Genomic DNA, 13854 nt, shown 5'->3' with positions numbered 1-13854 from the left:
TACTTGATTTCACAGTACATTCATCAAGTTATAGGTATATGAACCTTTGACAGCCTAATGCTTTTCCAATGCACATCTCATACCACACATTTGCACTGCTGCACTTTTACCACTGCAGTTACAAGGCTAACTAGCCAGTCATGTGTGAAAAGATATGCCTGTTTCCACAATGCCATTCTGCCAGGCTTCCAGGTCATTCATAAAGAATTCTGAGATTTCAGTTTGATCATCCATATGTAAATTATGTATCTATAAAAACATAACAACAAACCAACCGAACAAAAACCTCTGCATTCCATTAGACAGACAAGACCCTAAATAGCGAAACACCTTTAAATGCTCACATAGTATTTAACAGGCATTGGCAGCACTGCATACTGGCACGTTTTTCCAAACAGCTCACTGATTATTTGAAATCCTACATAAGAAGATAACATCTATGAAACTGACAGTTTTGAAGAAGAGAAAGAGGGATACTGTGAATGAACAGTGTTTTGTAACATCTTTGCCAGTGAGGTTTCTAGGCACTGGTTTTCAACCTACCTCTTCAGAGAAACACAGATGTTAAAACAAATCAGGAGACTTTGCAGAAGATTCTAATATTCATACTTAATTTAGATTGCACAAGGATGAAAAGGGTAAAAATATTTGTAATACCATATCTGTCTCATTTCCTTACCATTCTTGAACTTTTCTTTTTTTTAAATCTGGTGCAAGTCTTCACAGGCAGCCTCGCACCTCATTTCAGTCTGACTTTCCCAAATCCCCAAGATCCCCTCAGAAATCCTTTCAAAAATGGCTTGGGAAAAAACCCTTATCTTTTACAAAGAAAATGAGAATAACCAGGTAACCAGTACTAACCTTTTTAGATCTACTGCTTTGTCACCAAGTTTAAGAACAAACACAGCTCTGAGGTTTTGATCACCTTTTATGGCATATTCATTACACTGTCTTATTCACGCTTCATCTGAATCAGAAGCTGTTCACTCAGCTGACCTGTGTCACAGGTCAATGTGCAGAGTGCAGACAGTGTTCCAGCAGAAAAAATAACCCCTTCAAGTCACACAGTTATCAATACAAGAATCAAACTTCTTCAATGAATGAATTCAACTAAGACAAATAATAAATTACTAAACAAAATTCCCACATCTTTGAACTGAGGAAGTGCTTTTGCATCTACCACATTCTAAGGCAGATATTGATATATATTACAGCAGTTTGGATATGGATCCAACCTTTCCATCATAAAATGTACATTGCCAGTGTAAGCACATTATATATACTGATGGCATTAAATACTAAAAAGAAAATTAGAAAAAAAAATTAAATTCTCCTACCCTTACCTTTACAACGTGTTCCTTTCAATATAGTTCAAAACAATATATATATATATATTTATTCCTTAACATGTAGACATTTGTAAACTGAGTTATGGTAGCATTATTATGCCAATACATTTGAGTATTAACAACACCCATTTTACCTCAACCTTCTATGATCTTATTAAACTGAACTTCCATTCTGAGTGTCATAGGGAAAAAGGAAATAAGAAATATTTTATAACTTTCAGGAACTGCCTGTTATCTCATGCAAATGAAGTTTAACTTGAAGACCTAACCCACAACAGAGTGGAGCCTGTGCTGCAAACATGACCATGTGTGAGAGACTGAAAGAGTTAATGTCTCAAACATTGTGGTGGGGCAAGTTCTGCCTAAAGACAAACCCCGCACAGCCAGGAACCAAGGTGAAAAGCCCATCAGCTCAGACATCAGCAACAGGAGGGGGAGGGCGTGCTGGAGGGTCCAGCTCCCTGTTCTGATAAGCTGTTCTGGTACAAAGACCAAACAATGGCCCTGTCTGCAGGGAAGGAGAAGTTACTCCACAAACGACCCCCAAGCCCAAAGGCTCACAAACTGCTCAGTAGCCTACTAAGTTCGAGTGCCCGCCCAAAGGAGGGGTAAGGGTGATAAAAGGACACAAACTGAAGCCCCGGGTGTGCAAGCCCACCGGGACGGGACCCCTCGGCTGACTGGACCAACGCTGGACCCAGGAGCAGTGAAATCTTTCTCTCTTCCTTTTTCTCTCTCTGTCTTCTTCCCTCTTTCCTCTTCCACAATCCCTACACCTCATCCCTTTAAGACATAAAACCATTGACCAAGCCTGGGACTAATAGTGGATCCAGCCGCCCCTGGGCCCTTCTCTGAGGAGTCTAGAAAGCAAGGGGGTCTGCTCTGAACCTCGTGACTCAACGGGAGGGATCTCCTTATTCCCTGAATTGATGTATGTGGTTACCTTAGGTTACCTGGCTTACAGTAGTCTTATGCCAGTTCCTGTTGTGAGAAACCCTGCCACCTACTACCACAACTCCCCAGTTCGCTCTGCTTCTGTCATGAATAAAATCTTTAACTGATCCTTTGGTGTCATTTCACCTTAATTTGGCCCAAGGGAATTTCGAATTAAACACGACTCCCTGGTCTGTCCAGTCTGGGTCGTGACACCATGCCAACTCATCACAAGGTTGGAATGGTTGTAAAACTTAATTAGCTCCAGTATAAAGAACAGAGAACAAATCTCTCCCCATATGCCCTCTTAATGTGAACCTTGTACCGGACATGTGTCAGTTGTCTCTCCCTCCAACACCCATATTATGTCCTTCCTATTAAGGACAGTCATTACACTTTCTCCAAGTGTTTGCTGACTGATGGCTACTCGAGGGTACCATGTCAGGCACTGCTGCTCCTGACTCTGCTGCCTACTGTCAGCCCCACTCTGCAAGTTATCTTCACTTTCATTTTCACTGCTGCCCTGACTCTGCAGCAACATCCTATCACTTGTTCATATCATCTGCAGCAGCACAGACTGTGGCCTCTTGCCAGTGTGCATGGCTTTTGGGGAAATTCTGGCCCTAACAATTACAAAGAAAATGACTGCAATTTCAGTTATTTTGGCCTCTTCATGCTTCTAAATTCTTTAACTTGGATATCTAGGCACCCCCCTGGGTTTGCCTCTCTTCAAACTATGAAGTGATCCCTGTCTGCTCATTAATCACAATCTTGCACTGACTCATGCAACTCACCCTGTCAGCTGCACAGTAAGAGTTTCCTCTCAGGATCCCAAGTTTCTAAAACTACACTGGTTCTTTCTTAAAACAAAAATATTTTCAGAGCAGCTGCAACACAGCTGGCAGTCTAACCTTGCGTATAACCTCCTTCAGATGTTTTTAGCCTGTAATTGACACTCTTTTTTTCATGCAATACACTATACCATACCCCAAAGTACTGTCACATCCTACACTGAGACACAGAGGAAGAGGTCAGTCACATGGACCTTCCAGTTCCCTGGAGAAAAAGGTTGAATGTAGCTGTACCATAACACTTGTGAAAGCAATGTTATGAAACCTGTGCCAACCTTCCCTCATCAGAAAAAAAAAAAAAAAATTAAATCAGAGCTTCACTACCCCAAATCTGTGACACTGGTAGGGGATCAACCTCTTTCTGTGTTGTCCTACAGGAGGTTTCTCTGTGCTACAGGGTTGTGGCACAGGCCTTGATTCATGGCACTAGACATTACTGCTAAGGAAAACCACTAGAACCATGTTTCTGACTTTTACAGACACAAAGCAGTACTTAATTATCTTGTGTATAGGACTGGGGACTTTATTTATTTGCTTCTGACAATAAATTTCTATTTAAATTTTTCTGTGAAAGCATTGAGTCCAGTGATAGCTACAGACTGAAGCCCAGTGAAACAATAATAAAAGAAAACTATTTTCAGAAAGAAAGTACAAATGACAAGAAGTATAAGAACACAACTATGAGCGGTAGTTTTCGGCTTGTCTTGGAAAGAATTTTCTGCACCACTGTTTTTTTTTACAGCTACTTCTTCATACTAGCACTTGGATACAATGAACTTTGGAAACAAGAAGAAAACAATAGCTTCTGAATACTTTTAGTAACCAAAGCTTTTATCTTTCAAATTATTTGTAAAAGCACTTAAAGATATATGAATACTTGCCTTCTAACCCATATGGCTAAGAAGGTATTACACACATTCATCTTCTTAGTAATGTACAAAATTGTGTAAAATTTAGAATTATAGAATCATAGAACACTTTAGGTTGAAAGGGACCTCAAAAGACCTAAATTCAACATCCTGCTCAAAGCAGGGCTAACACTGAATTCTGGGCTTTGTCCAGAATTGGAAACTTCCAAGGTAGAAGTTGTAAGAAAAGTAAATATTCATCATAGCAGCTCACATTCTTTTGTGATTGTTGATAAATTATTTTTATTGGTGGCAGTATGAAGGTTAAGAAGGCATTAAAATGTTTTCCCTAGCAGACATTATCTCTGCTGTCTCTGTTCCTGTCTTACTTATCCTTATGTGATTAATTTTGTCCTCTGTTCTGCTTATTTAACTTTCAGTAATCCACCCTAGTCTGGCCCTACATACTGGAAAGTATCAGGGTTTCCTAAGGCAGCCGCTTGCTTTATATATATGGTACATGTGTAATCCTTAAGGACTTGTGGATCCCAAGATAAGGACAATGGCATTGCAGCAGAATTGTTTGAAGGGTGGGATGGGAACTCCTGTCCCTCTCAGTCACCTAGAAAAATGGAAGCACTTTGCCACAGGTGTCTGGTTCAGGCTTGGTGAGCATCACCTTGTGCCACTAAAACAGAACGAGCTTCACAGGAGCAGATCTTGACCTCATGGAGGAATTAGACTGGCTATGAACAAGTGTATCAGGGAGGAAGACTAGAAGATCTAGACCACTGATTCCCAGAAGTAGCTAAAATACTACTAACTCTGTGGGGCTCATCCTGTCTGGAATTCAGTGGATGCCCTTCTAGCTCACCACACGTTATTTCCCAAACTCCCAATGACCTTTCCTACTGCCGTCTACTCCTTTAGAATTCATTCCAGCATGTCACAAAACTGAGCTAGCTGCTGATGTGAGCTAACTTGCCTCTTTGGTTTTGATAGTAAAATCTAATTTGATGAAGTTCTGAACTCACAAAAGCAATAACAAAGAGTAAATACCATGACAGATAACCTCTTATATCATGTTAATTAATGAGTTAATTTTTCATCTGTGTAGAATATTCGTTCTCCTTTGTGGTAAGAAGGTTTTCTTTTTAATGTCTCCAGTGAGCTGTTGTTATTGTTCCTTTAGCAGTTGTTTACTTTTTTTTTTAAAGCAACTATTTAATACACAACATTTATATTTTAAAGACAAGATATTGCGTGAAGCATTCAGTCTCAACAGCAGAGGCATTCAACACCAAAGAAACACTGCCTTCCTGGAATGGAAACGGTGAGCCTAAGATAACCGACTGTAAACATTAAACATGCTCCATCTATGTCTGATCACAACAATCACCATTCATTTTATTCATAACATACTGATTATTTTCACATAATGATCCTAACGGTATTACTCAAACATATCATAAAAGGACTTTGGTCACGTGCATAAACAATCAAGAAATCGATTTTTCTTTATCAGAATTCTAAGGAATTCCAAGGAATTATAACGCAAGTCCAGAAAAAAACAAATATGTGAGAAGCCAGATATTTAATATGCTCTTAGCACTAGCACATACTCTTAAATACTACAGTCCATATAAGTTTATAACATTCTTAACTCTGTAAATAAAAGCAAAAACAATCTGGTGTTTTGTTTTAGTTTTTTTTTCCTCAGCTCTGTTCCACAGTTTAATATGTTACTTAACTTCTCAGTTATGCCTGTCCAAGTATTTCTAAACTATAGGTTCTGGTATACGCAACATGTTTTTTGTTTGAGTTTGTTTGGGGAGGGTGGGGGTGTTGTGCTACAGAATGTGAGATAAGACTTTTTCTGGTGTCACTCTGAGCAAAGGATGCATACATATACATTTTTACAAGAAATCAATATTAAATATATCTCTGCTAACTATTTAAATTTCACAGGCCAGGAGAAATGAGAAGATGTTATTAATTCACAGGAAGAAACCAGACCACATTGCTTAAGGCATCCAGACTGGCTTCTTGCAAATGAAAATGACTCTGCTAGTCATTAAAGGCTATTTTTCTTATTCCACAAATGGAAACATTCCATATTTTTCATCATCAGTTATGATCTCAAATCAATGTCATAAAAAATATTTGGGAGCAAGAATATGAAATTTGTACCAGTTAACCACCATACTAAAACTATCAATAGGAGTGAAAAAACTGCTGACATTCTTCTTATCTTCAGCGTTAAGAAGAAAGGAAGAAAGAGATGAGAAGGAAGCTGCAAGTAGTGAAAGCAAGGAGGAGCAAGGGAAAATAGACCGTAGAAAAATAACTGAAAGGATGAAAAAGAAGGCTGGAGTGGGGAGAAGAAAGAGTGAGAGAGCAAGCGCATGCCAGGAAATAAAAGGTATTGACTGACCAGGAAAGAGTATAAGTAAAAATAAACATGTCCTCTTGAAGAAACCATCCTTGCTGTTATATATTATTCATGACACCATAACAGAATACAATAACAAAAAAATCAAAGGTAAAGACTGCTTCTTGAAGTGCAAATTCTTCAGACCAAATACCTAACTTTATTGCTTTCTCTAAGTACTTGTAATCTCTCTCAGAAACTGCTGGCTGCTAACACACAAGCTCCAATGATGGCCCCACTATCTGCTTTACTAGCAAAATTGCTTTTCTAGTCTCCTCAGTCCTGCAGAAAGACAACTTTGTGGCACTGTACTCCCTAGACAGTTTGTGGAGGAGACAAAGATGGCTTGTACACTCTGCAATACATTCCATTTCGACCATTTATGCTCTCCCCCCCCATCTCACATCCCCCCAAAATTAATGTTTCTATTAGATTCAGGCCTTTTGAATACTGAATCCTCTTTCCATCCAGTAGTAAGACACCACACTGAATAACAAGAGCCTTTGAAGGACTAGGGTCATAGCAGCTACAATAAAAAGTCCAGTCATGTATCATTTTATCTGTCTGAGCAACCCATCACTAATGGATGCCTGAAGTCTCCACGACCACCTAGATTATTTAAGCATTGCTGGAGCTTCCATTTTCAGGCAAGCCACAAAACTGCAAAGAAAACATGTATAACCTCTATTGTAAAGAGTGAAATTTATCCTCAAAGGGAAAAGGATCCCATGAGAAATATGTATCAAATCCACTGTTTATCAGTATTAATAATATAAATACTATAACTTATGCAGAAACATACAGTAAGTGGGAAGTTGAGTATTTACAATGTAATGGAGACCAAGTTCACTTGTTTCTCTCATGTATTATAAAACACGTAAAGATTGCAAAACATAAACCACAGTTTCAATTAGTTTAATTTTACATAAACTAAAATTCTCCAGTATCATGGGAACTGCTGCATATTTGGGAGAACTGCTGCATATACAAATATTTGGGGGCACTGCATTTTTAATTCATCATATCAGTAACTGTGTAACTACTTTTATATTACCTTAATTATACGGTCATGTTAAATCTGGATTATAAAATTCAAGACTTTGTGGAAGGGAACACCATTGTGATATTTGTAGAACATCAGAGCTTACATTTAGAAATAAAGTTACACTTACCAAACCAATTGAATTATATTAGATTAGACCATTACTAGTGGTATCATTTCTTGAAGTATAATTAAGGATATATAATTTTAAGGAGAAAAACATTTCTGTGTTTTTTTTGTTGTTTTTCTTTTCCACATAAAAATGATCCCCAAGGTCATAAAATAGGGGAAGAGGTTACTTTTTTCCTAAGCAACCCTAAGTTACACAAATCATGTAAATTCTTCTTTATCTCTCCTAGTTCTTTCAGAATTTTTTCCCTTGCTGTTATTTCCATCACTTCTGCTGAGGGAAGAAATCAGAGACAGCTTCAGGCCAAATTGTCCATTTGGCCCCAATCCACATAAGCACTTAGTTTGATGTGTCCTGCATTCGTGCCTTTTCGGAAACAAAAGACTAAGCATTATTCCAATCAAACTCTGATGAGGAATATGATACAACAAATCTTCAGAGAACTCCTTAGTATCATCCACTCTTCAACAGAAGTGCCCTCCATGTAAAATTCCACAGTGCTCACCTTTTATACAGTATAGCCTAACAATTACAGCATATGACCAGAAAGTGACACTCCTGAGATCAATTTTGCCCAGGTACATTGAAGCCTTCCTCCACAATCTACCCTATCAGTCAGGAGGGTATTTTTCTGGATGAGGACACTCCTGCTGAAGTTGTTACAAGGATTCACTAATCCAGAAGTACTGTGCAAAGGATAATACCATCTAATAATCAAGTAGTTAGGGCACTCATCTACAAGAAACTTCTGTGTTCTAGACAATGTTCTAAGGTTATTGATCATATTTTTATACTGAGCATTAAACAAACATATTTCACATCATATAAATAGTAAGAATTCTCCTCAATATCTTAAGATTATTTGCACTGCTTAAGAGAAAGCTGCAGAAGTACTACATTCTGAGAATACCATGATTAGTCTATATCCTTTTAATGCGGACTATGAACATGTATACGTGGCCCTACCCATTTCCCAACCAGACATATACCTTTTGTGGCTCATAGTACAGCAAGCTTACAAATTATCCTGTGGCGCCAAATGACGGCTCACTGGGGAAGTTTTCTAGGTGAGAAAGAAAGGCTTAAGTATTCTTCTCCCCCAAACCAGGAGAAATAACTTAGTCAATTGTATGATTCATTAACCATTTAATTAGCACAAAGTTTCCTTTTAATGAAGTGTCTTAGGCAGTTTTTTCTGTTTCTGAGTTTTTTAAACCTCTGAGCAATTATGATACATGTATGACCAGCATGGCTCAATTATTCCAAACCTAGTATATCTGACACAACATATCTTTCACAATAACACAAATCCTCTTTGATCTGCAATATTTTTGGGTGGTGCTTAGCTCAGTCATGAATTTTCCTACCCAATAAAACAAGAAAAACATACTTTGAAATTAAGAAGTGGAATCCAGTCATGTCAAACTACAGAAATATGCATTTTTAGGGGCTTAGAACTTTTTTTTTCTTTTTTTCCCAAGAATCAAAGTTTGAAAGTTAGATAACACAGCAATACATAGCATGTTAATAATATTTGTTCAGTGGTGGCACTGAACACTGAAATTAGCAGCTAGCAGCAGGAGGAAGAAAAAACAATGCCACATAATGAACGTACTGAGCACAAATTAGAAATTTTTGTACATGTCACTTAAGAAAAGACACAAGAATTTACCATGGAAGAAATAACTATCAAGTCTAAAGACCACACTGACACATTTTTCACATAACTATTTATAGAACATTCTCCATAAAAATGTGAAGGCTTCAAAGGTACGAAGAGCTGAACAATACTTCTTGGTTTTGAAGTTGTACAACAACATTCCCAGTCAAAATATTTTTGCTAGGAATTAATGTGCTATTGCTTAATCATTATTTACATTTAGATTCTGAGTTAAACAAAAACATTGTGGAGGAAATAACATCTAGAAAAATACTGCTCAATCATTGTGTTTTTCTTTTCTTTTTTTTAATATAGAACATTTATAGTTAAGTAAACTTAGGGATTAGATTTGCGCTTTTCTTTTATACATGGCCTGATTCAAGTACAATCAAAAAGTCCTGCCATTTGATTTTAGTGGGAATTTCATTAAAGCCTTAGATTAGTACCTAAACTCTCAATTGATGAGTCAGGTACAGCAAATTCAAAGCAACAGCTATTTAACATTAAAGTTGTAGCTGATGTTCAGTAAGTGATTTTCTTTCACAATGAACATGGTGACATTTTACACTATCATCCCTCACTGAAAATAATAAACATCCTTTATAGCTGACATACTTTCCCACTTCTTGCGCTGACTTGGGCAGTTTAAACAGCTTACACTTGCTACAGTACGTTACTAAGTATTTTTGTCCCTGTGTAAGATGGGCATATTCACAGACCAGTGATACAACTCCCTCTCTTTTAAAAGCTGATATTACAATGACTCAGGATATTATGCATCTTTACAGTGAAAATGATTTTGATGCATTTTATATGACTACTGGGGAGTAACAGATTAATATTTTGATCACCTTTTCCATAATGTCTGCACTGGCCAGAGTTTTAAGTAAATTCCTCTCCAAAGCTATGTTAATTGCTGCTCTCTCCCTAACAAAATCAATACCAACTGGAGGTGAAAACAAGAAAAATACATCAGAAAACCTTGTTCGAATATTTATTAAAAGACTTAATCTATTCTGGATACAATCATGTCCCCTTCTCAAATCTGCGTGAGCTTTCCATTGCTCTCATCTCCCTTCCTTCCTCATCCAACCGTAATAGCAAGTCCCTTATTAAAATCTCCTGGAGATTTTCCTGTATCTCGTCTCATACTAGTTCTAGATTTCCTCTCATTTACACCCTATATTTCTAGCATAAAGAAAGCCTTGTGTATGTTAGTGTCACTAGGACTGTCATTATGCAAGAAAGAAATGAAAAAAAACCCCAAACCCATAGAATCCAGCCCCTGTACTACAAAATTTTTACTGTTAGAATGACACAATTGAAGGATGAAAACAAATAGGAGAGAGACCAAGTAGTACAAGAGTTTATATGCACCACATAGGGCCAGGCAATGTTGTAGTATTAACAGAAGAAAGCAGTCAGTTCTCTTAAAGAAACCACTGTCACCATCTGCCCAGAAATGGTATCTCAATGACTTATTCTTTCCTTGTTTTCATGCTAATCTATGCATTCCATGACTAAGCCTGTTTCATTTCAAAATGATGGAATTACTGTAAATCCTTCCATCTCATTCTCTGTTCTATCCCTGTTTTTTAATAATATTAAAAAGTTGAATATGGAAAAATTAATTGTCTTCATGATTCACAAGTCTTATGAAAAAACGACAGCTGGACAGAAGAAATGCCTCCTATAAGCGCCTCAGACAAACTTGAAGCATAGGCTCAGGTACCACTAGATGCCAGAGAATCCACATATGAAAGAAAGGTCTAGCTGCAGTTTCACTTGGCTGGAAATCATTCATTCAGCTCTGTAACTTATGCAATAATCTCGTTCTTTTTGGACATGACTTGTTCTTCATAGTTTAACTTAATTTCAATGGAAGATGTGCCAAATGAAATACTGGATGCATTGGCGACATTACATCCATGATATGAACTGTTTTACAGTTTAAAGGCAGCATGTGTAACAATACTGGCACAGTAAGCTGAGGTGGGTAGCAATCCAAAGTATTTTTAAAGGGTCAGTCAGGATTTCTTAGGTAGTGGTAAGATTTAAAGATGGGCAGAAAGGCTTGATCTAGATGGCTTGATCTAGATGGCACAGGGAACAAACAGGCAATGGAAAAAGGATGCAGCAGAGCATCTGCAATGGTCAGTATCAGGAAAGAGTCAAAACCCACCTGTTCTCTCCCTATCCCATGTAAACTGATTCTATTTAGTATTACAGTAAGAGGACAATTAGAGCACCTAATGTAGTGTGCAAATTACCTGCTGAGGTTTTATTCAGATATGCAGTTTCTTTATTATCAGCTTGCATATCTCAAAAAAGCCTATTCTCTTAGTGTCAGTATGATTTATACGCATGTACCTAGCTGCATTGCAACTAAATCCCATGAGATTAAATAAGACTGTTTCCCCCAACAACCTTCAATACTTAAGCCAAGAGTTCACTCCTTTTAGGATTATAGGCAATTGTATTGCTGGAAGATATACAAGTATATCAAGACAGCCTCAGGAACAAACAGTTCCACATTGTTTCCTCTCCTCCCACCTCTACTTTAATGACTTGACACAGACAAAATACAATTCTTCCCCAGGAGCTCTGCTGAAGAACAATCAGTAGCTATAATAAATGATGAAAACAGTGAAATCATAGGCAGCTTCCTAGTTAGACAAGGTTGAAAAAAAAGACATCACTTCTAAGTTCATTATGTACCATAAGGCAATTGGAGAAAAAATACCTTCAGAAAATAATAGCTCCTTAGCATCAATGCTGTATTTGGAAGCACGAGGGACAAGTCTACTTCCAGACAAAGTGTGAATGCTTTAGCTACACTGAATAAAACAAAGTAAGCCAATTCCAAAGAATGGCTAAGTACCTACATCAAAGCAAACAACCAATGCAAAGCTTCCTCAAAAGTGTTACTCAGAGGACAAACTATCATTGGTCCGCTATCTTAAAGTAGTCCTAATAGTTCATATTAGCCAAAGGCCTTCCTACTGATTTTACAGACTTTGGATCAAGCCCCAAATCACTCAAAGACCTTAATTTAGCTTTTGCAGAGCTACTCTCCAAGAAACTACTGTGATTCTAATTCAAACCAGAACCCTTTGAACAGAGTGGGACTTTATGGCAATTTATACATTTCTGTAACAAAAGTTCACCTTCATTATAATCTATGACTCAGAGCTCTCTTGAGATTCAGGAAAGAATACAGTAAATTCCCTGTAGAACCACTGTTGTTCATGTACGCAAACAATTTGGCAATGTGTCTTTTCCATTGTCAAATCACACACTCATTCTAGCCTCTGAGTAGATTTGCAAACGCGAGCTGCCCACATACTAGGTATAGATATCTACTTGCAGGTATGGTTTCTTCGAACATTTATCTATGAGTAATTTTGACTGAACTACTCAAATGACTGTACTTCTGCGTGTGTCTGTGTGAAAGTTGACAAGATGACCATGTGTATTTTTACAATCTGAGTTAAGTCTAAGATGTGATGAAGACGTTGAATAAAACAATAATTATTAGAGCAATTAAAATATAAAACTTGAGTCAGCATTTTGCTGCTGTTCCTGACTCTCCCTGACTTGCTTTATGATTTTGCACCAGTAGCTTAGCCTCCGTTTCTGCAAATGCTTTTACTTATACCAAGTACCGCAAAGAACTGTATGGGGGATAATTCAGCTTTATTTACTTAAATTAACAAAACTGTGGTCTTAAGCTGTTTCTGTGACTACGCACACTGTTACGATCAACAGAATTATTCTGTTGTACTCCAGTGCGGCTAAGCACTCCCCAAGAAAATGCATCAGTGCACAACAGAACAAAAGGGAAGGCAGAAAGACTGGGATTCCTGCCTAGAGTAATTTCTCTCACCTGCGTGGCCTCTGTTGGTCCCTCAGACTCAACCTTTGTCTCCACGCTGTAAATACTTAGGGGAAGTAACTTCCTTTTCCTACATGCACCTGAACATCTGCTGCGGTTTCAGGATGCCAGAGCAGCAAGACATACCTGAGAAGGGATGAGAGAGGCGAAAAGAGAATGAACGGACCTCTAGGCCTTTGGGCTTCCCTGCCTGGCAAGGCAGACCTGGACCAGACCCTGTGACACAAACCCTGCCGGACGAGAAACTCTTCGCTTACTCTGCATTCACAGCGGGCGCCGCGTTCTTCGCTCACTGATGCGAGTCTTCCGAGCAACAGCTGAGCGTGAGAGGGCAGGCCAAGCCGCCTTACAAGGAGCGGGCAGCGAGCACCCGACACGCTGGAGGCAGATTTCCCACTCGAGCCTCTGGCAGAGGCGGGCGGGCGCTCCCACTCCGGCAGCCCCAGCCGCCCGCCGGGGCCTGCAGCACCGCTCACACGGGACGGCCGGGCCGGACGCTCCCGACCGGCGCAAGGCACACCTAGGCTCACCCCGCAGAGCCGAGCCCCGCAACCCGGGACCCCGACGGCCGCCCCGGCAAGGCTCTGGCCGGCGGAGAGCTCCCGTGGAAGGGGGCTGCCCGGGCAGCCCGCTCCCGCGGCTCCACACGCGCGACGGGGGCTCAGTCGCTACGGCGGGGAGGATGCGCTAACTCCGGCCGACACAACTCCCTCCC

Source organism: Haliaeetus leucocephalus, unplaced genomic scaffold (assembly GCF_000737465.1).
Source record: "Haliaeetus leucocephalus isolate CR32 unplaced genomic scaffold, Haliaeetus_leucocephalus-4.0 Scaffold0, whole genome shotgun sequence".
Taxonomy (NCBI): domain Eukaryota; kingdom Metazoa; phylum Chordata; class Aves; order Accipitriformes; family Accipitridae; genus Haliaeetus; species Haliaeetus leucocephalus.
The sequence above is the reverse complement of the archived record's forward strand: the minus strand, read 5'-3'. Positions refer to the sequence as shown.